The sequence below is a fragment of the Megalobrama amblycephala genome, linkage group LG10 (genome assembly GCF_018812025.1).
Source record: "Megalobrama amblycephala isolate DHTTF-2021 linkage group LG10, ASM1881202v1, whole genome shotgun sequence".
Lineage (NCBI taxonomy): Eukaryota > Metazoa > Chordata > Actinopteri > Cypriniformes > Xenocyprididae > Megalobrama > Megalobrama amblycephala.
In genome coordinates this window covers 26,430,655-26,452,568 of record NC_063053.1, presented here as the reverse complement: position 1 = coordinate 26,452,568, position 21,914 = coordinate 26,430,655, and the positions used below count along the sequence as shown (strand labels likewise).

General features: G+C 36.9%; 1 long non-coding RNA gene across 1 annotated transcript in view; it reads left to right on the top strand.

Annotated features, from left to right (window-relative positions):
- Positions 1–21,914, top strand: part of LOC125277238 — a 129,072-nt gene that overhangs the window by 55,788 nt on the left and 51,370 nt on the right. Inside the window, exon 2 of the long non-coding RNA XR_007186852.1 lies at positions 20,304–20,460. This is a non-coding gene — a long non-coding RNA (uncharacterized LOC125277238). The remainder of the gene's footprint in view (positions 1–20,303; positions 20,461–21,914) is intronic.

Genomic DNA, 21,914 nt, shown 5'->3' with positions numbered 1-21,914 from the left:
CAACCCTGAAACACAATGCAATGTGCAATTCAAAATACGGGTAAAACACCTGGGAAAAATCCTTCATATCCTTCACTTGGCCATATAATTCTCATGATTTAATCATCCTTGATCATTCAAGGGTTAGTTCTGTCATTAATTACTCCTCTTCATGTCGTTCTACACCTATAAGACCTTCGTTCATCTTCAGAACTCAAATTAAGATATTTTTGATAAAATCCAATGGCCCAGTGAGGCCTGCATTGCCAGCAAGTTAATTTACACTTTCAATGCCCAGAAAGGTTCTAAAGATGTATTTAAAACAGTTCATGTGACTACAGTGATTCAACCTTAATGTTATGAAGCGACAAGAATACTTTTTGTGCGCCAAAAAACTAAATAAAGACTTTATATTTAACAATATCTAGTGATGGCTGATTTCAAAACTTTATGAAGCTTCAAAGCTTTACAAATATTTTGTTTCAAATCATTGGTTTACATTTCTGAAGGGATAATTATATTCCAACATATATTTAAAATTATTTGGCTTGTGGTAGTAATTTACTACCACTTAAAGACATTATTTGTCTGATGCATGCTTAAATTTTGCAAAATATCCTGTAGAAATTCTTATGAAACTGGAAAAAGCGCCTGTTTCATAGCTTGATTCAGTTCATCACACAATTTTTGGTAATTTCTTCTGCTCAGCATCACACTCTAAGTGAAAGTATAAATACAGAGTATGTCAGATAAATGCCTCACTGCGTTACCACATTTGTAAATGCGTTCCAGAGTGCGGTTCTGGGCAAGGTCCACATCACACTGGTATGCCTGAAATTATCCTGGTAATTGGTGTGTGAAAATGAGAGGGGAGAAAACGAGTGAGGGCAGGTCACATTCTGATTTCCAGAAATGCTGATTCGAAGCCCTGAGTGAAAACATTGACTTAGCAGTTTTCATAATGTCAGTTTACAGAGCACACACACACACACACACCACATGGGGCCGAGGTAACAAATTTTAAGTGCATCAACTCGACTGTAAATCACATGCAGAGAGAAAGAAACAATGCTGGAGCGCTGGCATTCGCCATCATTTCAGAAAGCTGCTTTGTGGCTTTCTTGGATAACTAACAACTAAGTGTTCAGTAAAAAATACTGCCCTGGTATTCAGACCCAAACAATTAGTGTTGAACTGAGGCAGCTGTAGTGGTCTGGATGGGTCCCAAACAGGACTGCTGGAGAAATGTTTGCTCCTCTTGAAAAGGTTAAAAAGTGTGTAAACATGTTTGTGTGAAGGTGTGACACCTGTAAACAGGCGACGAGTGCAAAGTTGTTGTTTTTTTTTTTTTTTTTTTTGGTGTAAATGCTCTGTGCATTATTTCCATAATTTGAGCTCAATGTTATATTTGAATGCAATAGCTCTCTCTCCTAATATTCAATACCAGTTGCTCCATGTGATAAGTTGCTCTCAGAATCCACTGCTAGCTCAATAAAGCAGCATTATTATTCATAAACCCCCAAAAATGAGCTATACGGTTCTCATATATATGGTTTCCATTAAAATGTCCTGGATGCTTGTGGTGCACAAGTAAGAAGCTGAAAACCACTTAGCAGAGCAAAACAAATCCAACATTTCTACCCAGACAGAGTTACTGGCAGCTGAGGGACCATCAGTGGCATATTAGTAATTACCCTTCAACAGAACGGACTGCATCGGGCGACCACACATCAGAATTCTGTTCGCTCAGCTGTTGGACGTTTACAGGAGCAAACCACGACTTTCACACCTCTGAACTCACTGATTATTCCGTTCATTTTAGTGTATGTGAAAAACTTAACAGTGGCCCCAAAAGTATTCATGCCACTCTTATCAGTGTAACATTTATAATGTTATGTTTCTATTTCAAATAAATGCTGTTATTTTGAGCTTTCTATTCAAAGAAAAAAAAAAGTATCACAGTTTCCACAAAAATAATAAAGGTGCCCTAGAACCAGTTTTTACAAGATGTAATATAAATCTAAGGTGTCCCCTGAATGTGTCTGTGAATTTTCAGCTCAAAATACCCCATAGATTTTTTTTTTTAATTAATTTTTTTTAACTGCCTATTTTGGGGCATCATTAACTATACACCGATTCAGGCTGCAGCCCCTTTAAATCGTGGCTGTGCTTCATGGCTAAAGCTAACATTACACACTGTTGGAGAGATTTATAAAGAATGAAGATGTGTTTATGAATTATACAGACTGCAAGTGTTTAAAAATGAAAATAGTGACGGCTCTCTTGTCTCCGTGAATGCAGTAAGAAACAATGGTAACTTTAACCACATTTAACAGTACATTAGCAACATGCTAACGAAACATTTATAAAGACGGTTTACAAATATCACTAAAAATATCATGTAATCATGGATCATGTCAGTTATTATTGCTCGATCTTCCATTTTTCGCTATTGTTCTTGTTTGCTTACCTAGTCTGATGATTCAGCTGTGCACAGATCCAGACGTTAATGCTGGCTGCCCTTGTGTAATGCCTTGAACATGGGCTGGCATATGCAAATATTGGGGTCATACATATTAATGATCCCGACTGTTACGTTCTTCGGAGGTCTTTTAAACAAATGAGATTTACACAAGGAGGAAACAATGGTGTTTCAGACTCACTGTATGTCATTTCCATGTACTGAACTCTTGTTATTATAACTATGCCAAGGTAAATTCAATTTTTGATTCTAGGGCACCTTTAAGCAGTGCAACTCTTTTCAACATTGATATTAATAAGAAATGTTTCTTAAGCAGCAAATCAGCATATTAGAATGATTACTGAAGGGTCATGTGACACTGAAGACTGGAGTAATGATGCTGAAAATTCAGCTTTGACATCACAGGAATAAATTACATTTTAAAATATATTCAAATAGAAAATGGTTATTTTGAATTGTAATTATAATTCACAATATTACTGTTTTTACTGTATTTTTGATATTTCAAACAAAAATATAATAAATATTAATTATATAAATATATAATATAGCAAGAGTTCTCAACTCTAGTCGTCAAGCTCCACTTTCATGCAAAGTTTAGCTCCAGTCTTGATCAAGCTCATCAGTCTGTAATTTTCTAGTAATCCTGAAGACTTTGATTAGCCAGATCAGGTGTGTTTGAAAGGGTTTGAACTAAACTCTGCAGGAAAAATGTGGGCCTTGATGGCCTGGATTGAGAACCCCTGTTTATATTTTACTAATTGGTCACAAGATTTTTAGTATGCTCTGCGAAGTCAGTTGTCCTAAATCATGGTGATAGTATGTCAGATTCATTTTAAATAACATAAACCTCATGCACTGATTATACATCATTTGAAGCCATGTGAAGATTTGTCAGCAATGACACCAAATGCTTTTAGCCATATCAACTAATGAAGCCATGTTTGATTTGAGAGCTACAGCAGAGAAGACTTTCACTGGAAATGTCAGTCTGTTCCATCATACAAACCTATTGAATGCCTATATAAACACCTGGAATAAATAGAGTGGTGCAGGGATGACGGCAGTATCTGAAAGACTAATGCTGCCTTTACATGCTATCAAAATTATCGTGAATAGTTAATTAAATACTGGTTTCCTAGTTAAAAATTGGACACGAACGCCCCCTCAAGTCAAAATTTGAATGCGATGAACTCGTAATTACTACTTCAGAAGTGGAAAGTATGAAATTTCCGATAGAACATGAAGGCAGCATAATTGGTTCCTTTGCGATTTTCCTATTGGGTTTTATAATGGGCTTTTTCAATTTGAGTAAAATAAGGTCTGAGGTAAACATAACTGGACGATACTTTGATATTTTGTTCTACAACGTAAACTGCACACATTCACACCCCCAACATTCTAGTTACATATTAGAAACAAGTTTCCAAAAATAAACACAACTGCTTCAAAATGAGCTTTTTCATTATGGGTCTGTGCAATTTACATTGTAGAACAAAATATCAAAATAACATCAAGTTATGTTTACCACAGGCTTTATTTTACTCATATATTGAAAAACTCCATTATAAAACCCCATAGGAAAATCTCGAGGCAACCAGCAATTAGCATTTAGGGGCGCAATTAGGGGCGCTTTTGGTGCGCACTCGGGTTCGACTGATGTCAGTGTTTGGTTGGTTTTAATGGTGTGAACACTGTTTTCTGAGCACGGTGGTTCGGACCAAAATAATGATTTGAACACAGTCCAGCAAGGGGAGGGGGGAGCAATCGATCTCTGGACCAGATAATCAAACCAAGTGTGAAAAGAACCTTTTAAGCTGTGTCCCAATTTGCATAATTATGCACTATTCTATGCCGTTTTGATGTAAAAGTAGTGCGAGTAGTTCAAACTGAAAGTTCCAAAAAAAAAAAAAAAAGTGCACTTTAAATGCCACTTTTTTCCTTACCTAAAAAACAGTGTGGCAGCTTTAATTATGTAGTGGAGGGGGAGGGGCTATCAGTGAAATATTTTAGTTTATCAGCAAACAAAAATGCAGACAAAGTTAACACTGCTCAGTTTAAAGGTGCTCTAAATGATTCTGGGTGGATGTAACTTCCTGTTGACGTTCGAAGTGTTGTCAAACAAAACAGAGGCTAGCTAGACCCTCCCTCCTCCTCCTCCCCCTCCCCTCCGTGCTTACTGAAACAGTCATGAACGCGCATTTAAAATCATTCTTGTCGGTTATTGGCTGGAGCATGTTTATTATGTTAAGTGGTCCAGGCTGCACCAGTTTGTTTTTATTGCCATTTTCGGAGCTTGTGGCGACTACAGAGACCGCGTTTTTTTACAGTGTGTTCAGGGGACAGGCAGCTAGCGGAGAGTGAGGAGATGTTTGCTGTATGTGATGACAAATGTTTTGGCCTAAAAACACGTGACATCGCTTAGAGCACCTTTAAATGGTCCACTATACATCTGTACCAGTTGACGCACGCAACGCCCAACCAAACACATTTTTGCACATGTGAAGGATGTTTTATGTGGATATTGAAACAAGTGTGAAATAGAAAGCAACAGTAGGCCTAGTTCAGCAAGCAATAAATATAAAATATGGCAACGTTTGAATTCTTCCCAAATGAGAGAGGTAGGTTATGTGAGCCCAATTCAGTTTTGCTTTAAATAAATTAATTTCTGCTTTATAATGAATGCCACTATAGCCTAATTTGTGTTTCAATTTATAATATAAAGCTACTTTTTTTTCATTCTTGTTCTGTTCTGAATAAAATAAATGTAAAGAATTTTTCTGTGGAGTGAGGTAGCCTACTAAAATAACCAAGTTTATATATTAATAATGTTTGTAAGTATTTAGTTTTATTTAGGCCTACCGGTATTTCTATTTAAATTAATTTTATTGTTTGCAATTACGAGGTTAAGGGATGTTTTTAGAGTAAGATACATTTTTTTTTTTTCATTCAATTACTTCCTCTTTATGGCCGGGTTTTGTTTCTCTGTGTCGTAAACTGACGGGTATCTCACGAGACGAGACGAGACTCGAGATTGAGTTCACGAGACGAGACAAGATTTTTACACACTATTTTTAAGAAATCCTCAATGGCGAAATGCATGACTAAGTTAAAATATTCTGCAGGTGTATTTGAAATGTTTTAACTAATCATCTTGTAATGAATGTCATTTCACAAACTCAACTGACTGACTTCTCTTTTGTATGATTTCAGTCTCTTCAGATCTTACTGTACATGATTTATGAGCTTCTACAACTTTAGACCTCATAACTGAACTCCTTTCCACTGATCATAGAAATAAAACAGTATAAATTAAAATGTTAACACTTTTCAATAAAGTTTATTAACATTTATTAACATTAATGTATTAACCAACATCAACTAACAATGAGCAATATATTTGCTACAGTATTTATTAATCTTTATGTTAGTTAATAAAAATAGTCATTCATTGTTAGTTCATGATAGTTCACAGTGCATTAACTAATGTTAACAAATGAAACCTTATTATTTATGCTTAATAAGTTTAAGAGAAAACTGTTATTCATTTTTATGGTAACACTTTACAATAAGTGTAACCATAATCACACTCTCTCAATATTCAAAGTGCAAGTAAGACCAAATTTTTCTTTGATACAGAGCTAAGAGATGGTTACAACTACACTGCCCAGTCTAAAATAGCTTTCATATTGAGAGATATTTGCATTCATCAGGGAGCCGCTTTCAAAATGCGAGGTGTATTGAAATCGCGTTTGAGTGTATTGAAATCGCAGGTGTGTATTGAAATCGCATTTACTTTCACTTTCAGCGATCACGCGTGCTCTGTGAATATGGAGCGGCGGCGACCGTTATCCAACTGAATTAAATGTTTTTTTTTATTTAAATACAAAGCAAAACGACAGGAGAGGCATAATGTAATGGTAGCGGTGGCATATTCTTTCCCACTCTGTCATGGTGATATCACAAGATTACTTTTCGCCTCAACGAGAAACATTTTACTCGTCACATTTTAGTCTCGCGAGATCTCGTGACACCCCTATTAAATGACTATTGTTTTCAGCCGCCACGTTTATCAACACCTGTTCATTCGTGCGACGGAATTGGCCGCATACGAAAGTTTAATGAATCACAAGTGAGCGTTGTCATAAACTGATTTTTTCATTAGGATTAAGGCTGGTTTCTACATTCGTTTGATAAATGAGGACCAGTGTATAGTGTATACTGTATAGTGTGCCATTTGGGACACAACTTTAGTGTTCAGTGTTTTGATGTCATTGCTGCACCACTCTATTGCTTGCGTGTCGTGTGAACCTTTTGTGATGCTTTTTTATTTTCTTATTTTAGAGCTTGACAGGCCAAGGCTCCTTTCACTTTTGTTATATAGAGAAGAGTGTTCAGGATATGACATGAGGTAAGTAAATCATGTAATCTATTCTTTTAAAGGATTAGTTCACTTTCAAATGAAAATTACCCCAAGCTTTACTCACCCTCAAGCCACCCTAGGTGTATATGACTTTCTTCTTTCTGATGAACACAATCGGAGAAATATGAATAAATATCCTGACGCATCCAAGCTTTATAATGGCTGTGAGCGGGAGCAACGAGTATGAGCTGAATACATTTCTTCCATCCACATCCATTCATCCATCATAAACGTACTCCACACGGCTCTGGGGGGTTAATAAAGGCCTTCTGAAGGCCAAAGCGTAAACAGCGTTTGTGTAAATAAAATATCCATATTTAACAAGTTATGAAGTAAAATACTGTATCTAGCTTCTGCCAGAGCACCTTCTGTATTCAAATTACGAAAAAACATTGCGTCAGTTAAGCTTTTTCCATAAGTTGAATAAGGAAGCGTAAGCTTTTTGAACTGCGAGAGTTTTACACTTTCTTTGTACTGTATGTTGAGTATGGAAGGCGGAATGGCGGAAGCTAGATATTTTACTTAATAACTTCGTAAATATGATGATGGATGGATGTGGATGGAAGCACTTTCTTCAGCTTCATACTCGTTGATCCCGCTCACTGCCATTATAAAGTTCGGATGTGTCAGGATATTTATTAACCCTCTGGAGTCTGAGGCTGATTTGGGGCTTGGGGAAGTTTTGGTATGCCCTGACATTTGTGCTTTTTTCAGTTGTTCATAAACATATAAATGACAAAAGTGTCATTACACTGTATTCAGCACAAACTAGGCTACAATAATATGTGAGGAACATGTATGTACATGTTTGTATTTTTGAAGGAATAATGTTTATGCGTGGTTATTGAAAAAACAAAAAACTTAAGTCACTGAAATAAGGCCAAAAAAAGTATATTAAATCACAAGACTTTTGGGTATTGGAGGTTGTAGACTAGAGTTTTTGCTTTAGAATTATGTAAAAATTATGCTGCCTACTCACAATATAAAACAATATATTGATTTAGTTTTTGTAAGACACTTTTTGTCAAGAAACACAGTATGCGTGGAGGCGTGAATCTGCATGAATAATGGGCCATTTACACCTGAGAAGACAAAAGAATCACATAATAATGACCTGAAATGACTTGCATATTAATGAGGCCTTTCAGTCAGGTAGGCTGTGAAAAAAAAACCATCTGTAATAATGTCTCAGCTCATCATAAACAGCAATACTGTGAAATATTACAATTTAAAATAATGGTATTCTATTATATTCTTTAAAATATAATGTATTTCTGTGATGCAAAGTGTCTGAACAATTATGTTACCTCTGTGGCATTTCATATAGCCTTTTAGCTTAAAAGCATGCACATTTGGAGAAATATTGATGGATTCTTATATATTTATGTCAATTTTCTATACTGAGAAGTACTATTTATTGTCATCACTATGAGTGCTGGATACTGTGTTTTCAATTCATACTTGCAGCCGGAGGGCGCTCTCTGTGCACATTTAGTCCACAAATTATTCTAAAGAAGAAGAGAACATTTCAGGAATGGTGTTTTCAATTCATACTTGCAGCCGGAGGGCGCTCTCTGTACACCTTTAGGCCACAAATTCTAATATAGTTAATATATCTCAGATTGTGTTCATCAGAAAGAAGAAAGTCATATACACCTAGGGTGGCTTGAGGGTGAGTAAAGCTTGGGCTAATTTTCATTTGAAAGTGAACTAATCCTTTAAAAGAATAGCTTACATGATTTACTTACCTCATGTCATATCCTGAACACTCTTTTCTATATAACAAAAGTGAAAGGAGCCTGGGCCTGTCAAGCTCTAAAATGGTTTTTAAGACCATCAAACCAGTTTAGTTTGGTTTAAGGTGCGTTTTGTGTCATTTTAGTGCGATTTTGTTTTAAAGTGTGTTGTATTTGCTTATCGCTGTCTTCCCCCAAATATCGTTCTATTCTGGACATGTACAGCTTGATCACTCGTGTCTGATGCTCTAGGGAAGAGCAAAAAACAGAACCAATCTGTCTGGCAAGTGTTTCCATATGGACACTGAGAGGGGCGCATTCCTGTGGAAATGAAGGCAGTTCCTTTCATCACAAAGACATGATCAATTCATGATAAGGATGCCAGGAGCACTACAAAGTTAGGGAAGAGAGAGAGAGAGAGAGAAAGAGATAAAGAAATAGAGGAAGGGAGGGATGAGGAAAGATTAAAAAAGGGGCTTGAAGTATGTAGACAGAGGGACAGTGAGAGAGAATAAGTGGAGGATTGAGGAGATACTTGAGGGAAGGATGCAGAGAGCGAGAGAACAGGAAGAGAGAAATTGGCAGTGTAAAGAGAGGGCACACAGATGTGAATTAAAACATTATGCAGCAAGTTTCCCTCTAATCAGGAGATGCCATCAGGCCCTGAGGTCACTTCCTTTGAGGCCAGCTTCTCTCTGTCCAGTGATCATCACTTTATCAGGAAGGAATGCAAATTGCAGTAAAGATCTACAATGGCACTGCTGTGGTATGGTAATCACGGACAGCAGCGTGTCATGAGCGTTCCTTGGGATCAAGAGAGCTTTTCACGACAACTCCAAACACCACAGCCTCGCTGATGGAAATGAGTAAATTCATGGCTGAATAGACTTAATTCTTACATGGCCTTTCAAAACAAATGACAGATTCGTTAAAATTGTGTATTTTGCTCACCAAGGCAGAATTTATTTGATCCAGAATACAGTAAAAACTGTAATATTGTGAAAAGGTGTTACCATTTAAAATAACTGTTTTATTTGAATGTATTTTAAAATGCAATTTATTCCTGTGATGGCAAAGCTGAATTTTCAGCATCATTACTTGATCCTCGTCACATGATCCTTCAGAAATCATTCTAATATGCTGATTTGATGCTCAAGAAACATTTCTTATTATTATCGATGTTAAACAGCTGTGTCGCTTAATACTTAAATGGAAACCGTGTCTCCAGAATTTTTAAGAATAGAAAGTTAAAAAGAACCACATTTATTTAAACAACATTATCTTTTATAACATTGTAAACATCTTTTAGCTCATTTTTGATCAATTTGATGAATCCTTGGCGAATAAATTTCTTTCTTTCAAAAGAAAACAACCTCAACAGACCCCAAACATTTCAACCATACACTGTGTGCAGAATTATTAGGCAAGCTGATTTTCTGATCATATTTTTTTTCCAAGCACATTTTACCAATTCCAATCCACATCAATCTTAATAACTACTATTAATATTGTTTTTAATCATTTATAAGTGATATATAATTGTTCATGAAGGCTGGAAATGAAAAATGCCTTATATTCAGGTGTGCAGAATTATTAGGCAGGTTTGCTTTTACAGGCAAAATGAGCCAAAAAAAGAGATTTAACTCAGACTGAAAAGTCAAAAATTATTAAATACTCATGAGAAGGACGCAATACTAATGCAATACTAGAAATTGCAAAGTTAAAGCATGACCAAGGGAAAGCAAAATGCTCATGGGGTCAGCGGGGTCATACAAAATCAGGTGGAAAAGAAAAGACACATGTTAACTGCAAAAGATTGAAGAATTAAGGTGAAGAATTAAGTGTGAAACCATCAGGAACCCTTTAGTCTCCAGCGCCACCATTTTCCAGAACTGCAACCTACCTGGAGTCTCCAGAAGTGCAAGGTGTCTCAGAGACTTAGTTAGGTTAGCTAAAGAATCCTAAAAAATGACCCGCTCTTAATAAGAATCACAAGCTGAAGTGTTATAAAATACATGAAGACTGGGTTTTTATAGGCCTTATAGACAGACAGATTGAGAGTGACTCCTGAAGGACCAGCACCACATCCTCTTTTACCACTGTTTGAAGAATTTATCTTCCAGAATCTGGCAGTAAGTTTTGGAAGATCATTTTTAGTCCATCTCTGCAAGACGGACATTTCAGGATAAGAGAGGGACTAAAAGTGAACTCCCACACCTTACTGCCAGATTCTGGAAGATAAATTCTTCAAACAGTGGTACAAGAGGATGTGGTGCTGGTCCTTCAAGAGTCACTCTCAATCTGTCTGTCTATAAGGCCTATAAAAACCCATAAAAATCTTTGTGTATTTCACAACATTTCAGCTTGTGATTATTATTAAGAGCGGGTCATTTTTTAGGATTCTTTAGCTAACCTAAGTCTCTGAGATCCTGACACCTTGCACTTCTGGAGACTCCAGGTAGGTTGCAGTTCTGGAAAATGGTGGCGCTGGAGACTAAAAGGTTCCTGATGGTTTCACACTTAACTCTTCACCTTAATTCTTAACTCTTTTGCAGTTAACATGTGTCTTTTCTTTTCCACCTGTTTTTGTATGACCCCGCTGACCTAATGAGCATTTTGCTGTCCATTGGTCATGCTTTAACTTTGCAATTTCTAGTATTGCATTAGTATTGCGTCCTTCTTGTGAGTATTTAATCATTTTTGACTTTTCAGTCTAAGTTAAATCTCTTTTTTGGCTCATTTTGCCTGTAAAAGCAAACCTGCCTAATAATTCTGCACACCTGAATATAAGACATTTTTCATTTTCAGCCTTCATGAACAATTATATATCACTTATAAATGATTAAAAACATTATTAATAGTAGTTATTAAGATTGATGTGGATTGAAATTGGTAAAATGTGTTTGGAAAAAAAATATGATCAGAAAGTTAGCTTGCCTAATAATTCTGCACACAGTGTACTGTATAACATCTCCATTTTGAACATTTTAATTTTTATTTTACATAGAGTTTTTTGGTAACAATTTACATATATGTTCAAGGGAATGTAAAAATATATATTTCAATAGCCCTTTTTCCTTCACTCGTTCATTTTATATGGTCCTGCGGTGTGACAAGTTATGAAAGTATAAAACTACCATGCAATCTATTTATGTTGGGTCATAAAAACTGCACATGCTAACAATTATATAATAAGTTTTAAGATGTAGTTTTAATGATTTATAGCATGTCACGTTGTAGGATACTGCTACCTGAAATGGCTTGAAATTTCTTGTTCATAATTGAGATGAAAAAGTATTTAAATATCACCCTGGCTTGTAAGCACTGCTGGGATTTTATGTAAACATTAAACATTCATCTGGCTTTTTATCTTCATTTAGGTCCTGTTCCTGACTGAATTACAGTCAGAAGGTAGATGTCAGCAGAAAAGCCTTTTCGTTTTCACTTATAGTGAACATGAGATATTAGCATGCTAATGTGCATACTTTTCCTAAATATTTCATGATCGCATTTTCAGCCGGGTGTCAGCCTAGAACTTTCCTAAAGAGTGAGATTTAGTCCATATGACATAATGAAGCCAGAAAGATGAATTTGGGATCGATATAGCACCTAAATTGGGCCCAAAAGACTCTAGTCTGCTCTGATTTGTGTGTTTGTTGTTCTGTGAATGTATGGGCCACACTTAACGTGTCACTGGAGATATATAATTCAGCCACCCAGGATGACAGAACACACACAGGCAACAAAACCTCAACACGGAGGGACACACACAGACCTCCGCCTCAACCCCCACACAGCACTAGACATTTACCCATCACATCCAGTTATAAGATGCAGCCAGACAACAGCTGGTGCTCCTGGATCTCTGGGAAATGTTCAGCCACATTTCTGCATTATTTACTGGGTCTCATCTTGAGGCCAGTTCTGGGAATAAACATCCAACTGTACTTTCTGGGAAGTCACTTTTCTGTTTTCTTGGTCAAATACCTCAGTGTTTTCTTCAGGACAGGAAGCATGTCTTTTCAGTGGGCATTTCACACTATCTGACCCATATTTAATGACTTTGACTGAAGTGAAATGCCCTCTTGCTGTTGAATGTGTTTTTTCCAGGCTCATATGAACTTGTGGTACCTTATAATAGTTTAATAGTCTCTGATCACACCTGACAGGGGCTGTTAGCCAGGTATTTCTAAAGCAGGTGCGAATGAGCAAATGTTTTTTCAGCATGATGAGATAGCGATAGTGTCCCAGCAGATAAATGCCTTTGATTTAACCTCTGGCTTCACCCCGTGGATGAGTGAAAGAAATCCAATTGTCTCCTCATAGAGATCAAAGCTGGCTTGTGCCTGTCATTCTCCTTGCTGCTCAGACTTGTCAAACAAAAGGCAGATAATTTTGTGGACGGAGCTGAGCATTAAGATGTAATGAAGAGATTAAATGTGGTGACTGATGAGTGAAATGTTCCTAATTAAACTTCATCAGTCGACTTAACAAATGCCAGCACAACAGGCGAGGAAGGTGTAAACTTTTAGAAAAGGTTCTATATAGATCCTTAAAGGGTTCTTTCAGGCACTTCATATATAGAACCTTTTAGGGGTTCCCATCATTTTATGGATTTATCCATCTTTTCCAAAGCATTAACAAAAAGCATTAACCCACAGTAACCCTTACCGCCAAAATAATTTAACATGCATAGTTAATCATTGTAAATCTTGTTTTAATTTATTTTTAAATTTTAAAATTAAATTAAATCATTTAAAAATTTAAATAACCTGTTAAACATGAAAGTATTCTGCAATAATTTAAAGGATTAGTTCACTTTCAAATGAAAATTACCCCAGGCTTTACTCACCCTCAAGCCATATGACTGACTTCTTTCTGATGAACACAATTGGAGAAATATTAATAAATATCCTTATGCATTCAAGCTTTATAATGGCAGTAAGAGTTACCAAACGAGTATGAGCTGAAGAAAGTGCTTCCATCCACATTCAGCCATCATAAACATACTCCATAGGGGGGTTAATAAAGGCCTTCTGAAGCGAAGCAATGCGTGTGTGTAGTAAAAAAAAAAAAAACATATTTAAAGTACAGGTTGTAGGACCTGCCACTAGAGGACGCACTACCAAAACAATAACAATCGCGTGGTTTGATGACGCTAAGAAGGTGCGTGGAATGATGGGATTTGTTGTCTTCTACCTAACCGCTGACGGCCATCAATCAGACGGAAAGATAAATCATGGATTTAACGGATGAGGTAAAGTTTTATAAATGTTGTGTTTGATGTCATCGTTTTATTATATTGAATTAGACCCGAGTAATGGAAGATTTACAACGAAATTTTTAACACAATAATTGGGCATACATAGCAAACTCGAGTTCAACGATTTGCGCGAGTAGATTACATACAAAGTCAATGCAAAGACGCGATCAGACTATGGATCAGACGCATCCTCGCGTGGGTCTAGAGACGCAATGCCCCGCGTTTGGTATGCCCCATAATACTAATCGTGTTGATCGTTATAATGGCATACGTTTTCTGTAAAGATACGAATCAAAACAACTCACCTGTCGAGTAAAACACAAGCGAGATCGGCATCTCTTTCTAGGTGAAGTTTGTCGCGAAGCTCTCTCCATCTAGAAAATGCAACACCGATATCGATCCTCGCTCTTTCTCTCCTCTTGTTCCAAAACTCTTCTTGGGTCGTTTGGTTGGCCCGTACGCTTGCGTTTACGGGAGCTGTCCTTGTCGACAGAACCAGTGGCAGATGGTAAATAGTAATTATGTTCCATAAATAAGTAACACAATCCACCATAAAACGTGCAAGAAGCAAGCTAGTGGTTTGCTGGACGCTAGACACTACTTCCGCATTTGTCCACGACACTGTTGTCATGTGGTTTCTACGTCAGTAAAGGCGGTAACAAAGGGTGACTGATGTCATTGACAGGCGACTGCACTGCCCCGTGTCACTGTTTAGAATGGGAATTTTCTCATGATTTACAAGTAGTTGAAAACATTAGAGATATTGTTAGTAATCAGCTGGACAAAATATATAACACTAGCCTAGTGGTTTTTGGATATTTTACTGTGAATATCTTACAAATTGTACCTTTAACAAGTTATGAAGTGAAATATCTAGCTTCCGCCAGACCGCCTTCCGTCTTCAACTTGCGAAAAAAACAAAAACGGAAAGGCCTTTATTAACCCTCCGGAGCCGTGTGGAATGTTTTTGATGGATGGATGTAGATGGAGGAGACACTTTCTTCAGCTCATACTCGTCCGTCCGTCCGTCCATCCTTATAATTACTTTTTAATGACATAATTGTTCCTATTCCTTGTTTTAATTTAATTAATTTTAATATACTGCATATATTTAGCAAAATGTTCCTCTAGTGTTAATTTTTCTAGCTACTATTACTATTTATTTCAACATACCTGCTGATGTTCATTCATGTTAATTTCGTGGTGTAACTAGTAGTAAAGAGGAAGAGGTTCATGTGTGCTCTGTGCAGCTCCGCTTGAACTGAGGTGCTACATTAATCTGAGTGCAAAAATGGTATTTATTGTTTGAATTTAATTATGAAATTTGAAAGACTTATAACAAATCTTAATGCGATTTATTGGATAAATCGTGCTACAAATGTTTAGTGAAGTTTTGTTCACGCATCACTCAAACAGCATACACAACAGATTCTTGCGATTTTAAGAATCGATATTGTTTCATAAAAATGAGAATCGATTCAAACGAGAAATCCAATTTTTTTTTTTTTTTTATTCAGCCCTACTAAAATGTAATGTTTCTCACTTCGCTAGCTCAGAGTGTGAGCAATAATAATGCCTTAGCAAACACCACTGATAAATGAACCCATTTGAAAATATGCAGCAAACTGTTTCTTTTGAATTATGAATGCATTTTACTCCCCTTTTACATATTAGTGGAAAAACATCTTTTGTACTGGAAGATATCAATCCATATAACTGATGACACATGGAATTTGAAGACAGACGAACTCCATAATCAAATGCCTTGCGTTTCTCACTCAGTTAAACGTCTGGATGAAGTTTTGGATCAAATGTGAATTTTTCAAATATTTCTGGAACTGCTGAAATGATACAAATTTAAAGACCCATTTCAGCACATAAAACAACACAGTGTGTCTTATTGCAGATTTCTGATAGATTTTATGTCAAAATCAGAGTAGACAGCGCTCCGGAGGGAATGCACTATAATTTAAATGGGTTTAGTCCTTTTTTTATGGATGTAAACACGTAAACACACATAGATGCAGTTTAAGACATCATATGCATGCTTCTGATTCAAAGACTATTCTAAAACGTGGACGGCAATATTATCCTGCCTTGTACATTGTTTGGGCCAAATTCTAAGGCAGCATTGCATTTATAATTTGCAGGTGAAGTAATCCCAGAATGCATTGCAACAAGAGCAGAAAAAACATCCAGGATGTCAGATAAGTCAAAAGAAATGTTGATTATAACCCTGTTGGGAACATGTTAGCTGGTCTCCAGCTTACCTTGAGCTGGAATGGCCAGCTGGTAGCTGGTTTGTTGCTGCATGGTCCAAGATGATCTACCTTCAGAGAACAACTTTTAGTTTAATACACGTGTTGATAGCGCAGGTGAGACCTGAACATCTCACGTTGCTATCTGTGTTTAAACTAATCTCAATTTAAACCTTGCCAATATTCATCCGTAAGACGCGAAAGAGAACTCGCACACAGAAGTAGGAGGAGATTTGTGTCCACGCTCATCCGAAGCGCGTACATGGAGAGCCGCGTCACAGCGCGCAAATAGTCTCGTGCAAATTCTTTGTCTTGCACCTAAACAAACAAATTCACACAAAAATTATGTCAACATGCCCATCTTAGCGAGTATCCTAACAAACATAGTAGATTATGTCTTAGAAGAAAAACGAGACAGACAACGCATGTGAATCAGTATCCGTGTACTGGATCTTTGAATTAAGTCTTAAAGGGACAGCAGTATAATATTCCTGCTCTCTGTGTTAATCAAACGACAAAGGACAGAGAAATCACTCTTGACTGAATAGCTTTTGTAACTTCAATAATGTTTTATCTTTATTTAACTATTCAAATAAGTTCATATGCAGTTATTTTATATTTGATTACTTTATTCAATTTCTGTACCTGAAAGCTGTTAGATACCTGAAAAAACCTGTAAAACCTTCCAATATGTGTGTGTATATATATATATATATATATATATATATACACACACACACACACACACACACACACACACATATATACATATATATATATACTCCAAACTCGCTCATCCATGTCTTTATGGACCTTGCTTTGTGCACTGGTGCGCAGTCATGTTGGAACAGGAATGGGCCATCCCCAAACTGGGAGCATGAAATTGCCCAAAAAAAAGTCTTGGTATGCTGAAGCATTAAGAGTTCCTTTCACTGGAACTAAGAGGCCAAGCCCAACCCCTGAAAAACAATCTCCACCAAACTTTACACTTGGCACAATACAGTCAGGCAAGTACCGTTCTCCTGGCAGCCGCCAAACCCAGACTCGTCCATCGGATTGCCAGACAGAGAAGTGTGATTTGTCACACCAGATCTGCACTGCTCGAGTGTCCGGTGGCGGTGTGCTTTACACCACTGCATCCAACGCTTTGCATTGCACTTTTGTGATGTAAGGCTTGGATGCAGCTGCTTGGCCATGGAAACCCATTCCATGAAGCTCTCTACACACTGTTCTTGAGCTAATCTGAAGGCCACATGAAGGTTGGAGGGCTGGAGGTCTGTAGCTATTGGCTCTGCAGAAAGTTGGCGACTTCTGTGTGTGTGAGTGTGTGTGTGTGTGTGTGTGTGCGTGTATATATATATATATATATATATATATATATATATATATATATATATATATATATATATATATATATATATATATATATATATATATATACACGCAAACACACACACACAGGAGATATATATATGTGTGTGTGTGTGTTTGTGTATATATAATTCTCATTTTAACTTTAGTTCTAGTAATTTTATGTGCTTCAATTTATTTATTTATTTTTTAAAATATATATTTCTCTTTAGCTTTATTTTTTCATTTCTGTTTGAGTTTGTTTTTTTAATACTTTAACTTAAGATGTATTCATTTCAGTTAGTTGCCAAGGTAATATTTCAAATTTTCCTTTTTTCATGTAATATTTAGATATTATTTCAGATTTTTTTAATAGTTTAAGGTTTTGTTAACAATAATAACACTGCTAAAATCAGCGTATTCCAAAGCATATCTCAAGGTTTATTTTTCAGCAAGGAATTATATTTCTTACAGTTCAATTTATTTACAAATATAATTATAAGAGTGGTTATGAAACTATTTAATTTTTCATATCCTCTTTGATAAGGAAAAAAGTCATTTTATTTATTTTTTATCCTCTTCCTCAGAGAGAGAAAAAACATGTTTCATCTTCAAGACTGGTACGTCGCTCCTTGTACTATTGTGATATTGAAGTTTTGTGGGTGATCTGTGGACTTTGTTTTGCTCTATTTTAGGTCATTGTCCTGTGTTTTCAGTTATGCTGGGTACACTCTAAATAATTTTTAAAATCTTATAAGATTTTCAAAATGTGAGACCACAAACATGAGGACAAAAAAATCCTAGATTTAACCGTTTTGCTCCTATAGTCTGTGATGTGCCATGATGTGACAAAGACAGCACACCACACACAAAACAGATTTTCAACGTCCCGACAAAATCTCACGAGAGAATAAACATGGCGGACGATTGGCAGAAAGAAATTGCGATGATAGTGTTTGGATGTGATAGTGATTTTGACAGAAAATTCACTGAAAAAAAGAAAAGGGTTTGGGTGAAGTTGTGGAGACGGCGAGAACATGGTCTTTACTTTGTGCTGCCATGACTGCATTTATTATGCTTCTGTCTTTTGTCAGCTTGCTTTCTGATTGGATATTGTTTCATTTCTCATGATTATCTCCAGAGCGTGCGCACGTGTATCCTCGGGGTTCCCCCTACACATCAGGATTTCAACATGTTGAATATTTATGATTCGCGATCGGGGCTGCTCCAAGTAGATTCAGTCACTCTTAACACACCTCACACCACAGGAAAATCTGATTAGATAATCTGTAGAACCATCAAGATAATCGGGACTTTACCTAGGATTGTCGGAAGGGGAGAAATCTTATCTAGATTCTAATACTCGCCCACTGATCTGTATTTAGATCTGCATTATATAGATCAGTGATCTCGTCATTATGATGTTATCTAGCGACTAGTTTTAGCTACTTTCAATTGAAAACAGTTGGCATCACTGATCTGCTGCAGGATTTATGTCCGTTCATGCAGTAGCAGCATATCTCACATGCTCACAGCAGTGTCTATGTATCTATTAGCAGTATCAAGTCCATACTTGCTCTGCAGCAGCAAACGTAGCGTAGCAGATATAGTCTGCCACGTTAACATTAATATTACCATATTCAATAACATGCTAAAATGATTTCAAGAGTTGTCATGATTGAACTGTAGTTGGGTAATGCAAACCTTTGATTCATCGGAACAATTCAGATCAAGATATTTCAAAATGCAAAGTCATTTTTTACTACATCGTGAAACTTAACCATTCCCCCACCCCTTAATGAGGACAGTTTCCTGTCATACAATTGTATCTATTCTCATCACTGCATAACACAATTTCTCTTCATTACTTCTGCTTAGCATCATACCTCAGACAGCATCTATGGCAGGCCTGTGTAGGCAGCTCACTAGGTTTTGGAACGGAGCTACTGTGTGAAATTAAGTTGAATTTTGTGGGTTTTCTAATGCTGGGATGGGCTCTTAAAGCACTAAATGTTGCCCTGCTCTTGGCCAAGCCAAAACAAATGTGAAAGCGTGCTAATTCACAACAGGCCTGGCAGGAGCGGACCCCGGGAGTTCTTCATTTGTTCTGTTTAGTCTGGCAGCCACTCCAGACGCAGAATATTGTTTTATTATTTCGGTAAACAATGGGCAGATTGTTGAAGGGAATAAAGAGGCCAACACAACCGTAGGCCATGCACCAGACTCACCTGAGGACAGCAGGTGGGTCAGCGCATATGTTAGAGCCTTGGTGAATAAATCTTGGATGGATGCAGCGGCTCCAGAAAGTATTTGAACGCTTAAGACACAGTATAATGTTTGAATTTCATTGCATTAACTTTTAAACGATGATCACAAGATGTTTTTTTTGTGAATGTATGAAGTCTCACAGCTGTTTGGAATAACCACGGGTGAAGGCCAACACAGTGACTATGAAAATTATGCACTAATGTTTGAATACTTTTTGTTTTCATTTTCAATCTGTTATTTTATTTAAAACCTAACAAACATGCTTTTTGTGACATGTTTTGCCTGGAAAGTGCACTTTTTTTCTTTCTTCTTTTAAAAAAAGGCTTTAATATTTACGTAATACAATGATATGCACACATTTTGAAGTCTGGCTGAAGTGTCTAAATGTTTTTTTGTGGCCATGTAAATCTCACAATATCCTGCTTGAGGAAAATGTCTCCTAGTTTTAATATTCATGCTTACACATAAAAAGAAGAAAGTGTTTTGTTTTATGGTACATGACAGGAAAAATGAATAAGTGTGTTTGTGTGTGTGGATGCATCAGACAGGGACACCGGCATGGATCAAACCAGCAGTCGGCTGTCGTCCCAGCAGGAGCTCAGCTGTCTGTCTGTCTGCCTCCTGGATGCCACATGAGGGTCTCGTATCTCAGACGCCCCTCCAGAATGACATTCCACCATGACGTCTGCACAGTGTGGAGGGTGAGTTACAAGGGATGATGAGTAATAATGACTTCCAGTATAATAACCAGTGTGCTTACACCTTTAAGATAGAAAAATTAACATCAGTTGTTTGAAGTGAGACTAAATGAGTGCAAATGTAGTGCTTTCCTGTAGCTCAGTGGTTAGAGCATGGCACTAGCAATGCCAAGGTCATGGGTTCGATCCCAGGGATTGCACATACTCAGATACAAATGTATAGTATAATGCAATGTAAGTCGCTTTGGATAAAAGCGTCTGCCAAATGCATAAATGTAAATGTAAAATGTAAATGTAAATGGTAAATCACCTGCTTTTTAAAGGTCCCGTTCTTCGTTTCAAACTTTAGTTAGTGTGTAATGTTGTTGTTAGAGTATAAATAAAATCTGTAAAATTTTAAAGCTCAAAGTTCAATGCCAAGCGAGATATTTAATTTAACAGAAGTCGCCTACATCGAACGGCCAGTTTGGACTACATCCCTCTACTTCCTTCTTTAATGACGTCACTAAAACAGTTTTTTGACTAACCTCTGCCCACAGGAATACACAAGAGTTGCGTTTGTAGAGTGTGTTTGTCGCCATGTCGTCGAAACGCTGTTATTTTCATCCTGCAGTCCAATCACCGGGTCTGATTCCGGCTCAAATTGATAGGGTAAAATTAAAGACATGTTTACAATAACACTGAGCGCGTGCATCTCCACGTTATGGTAAGAGGCGTGACCTTTCCGGGCACGGTGCGCTCAGAGCTGTCGAATCACAACACAGGAACCGCTGGCACAATCAGAACTCGTTACGTATTTGTGAAGGAGGGACTTCATAGAACAAGGAAGTCATCAGCCCGTTTTTATGACAGTGGAAACAGCGGTATACAGATAAGTAAATTATGTGAAAAATACTGTGTTTTTTTTAGCCTGACTTCGTCATACTCATATTCTAGGCAGAATGTGAGTCTGATACTGCTCCATTGCACTTGAATTATGGGGCGTGTCTTAACCGAACCAGTAAAAAAAAAAAAACTCTGCACTCAATTGGATAGACCTACAAGTCAAGTCAAGTCAAATTTATTTATATAGCGCTTTTACAATTGGTAATTGTTTCAAAGCAGCTTTACATATTAGAAGCACAGAAAAAAGGGAAGTGGTTAAAAATAAGCTGTACAAACAAGCGTGGTAATATGTAACATATACAAGATGGTGCTACATTAAGCCAATGTCGGCTGACTCCCAGGGGTGGAAAAAACCCCCTAGGAGAAAAACCCAGCGTGCTAACACTGGGAAAAAAAGTCCTAGGAGGGAAAAAACCCCTTGGAAGATATATATAATATATGTAAATGGATATGGAGATCAAAATCTGAATTATACATTTTTATTATAGAGATTAAAAATAGATTATATATAAATATATGTAAGCGGATACGGGGATTAAAAATCTGAATTATAGATGCAGCCAGAACTGGAT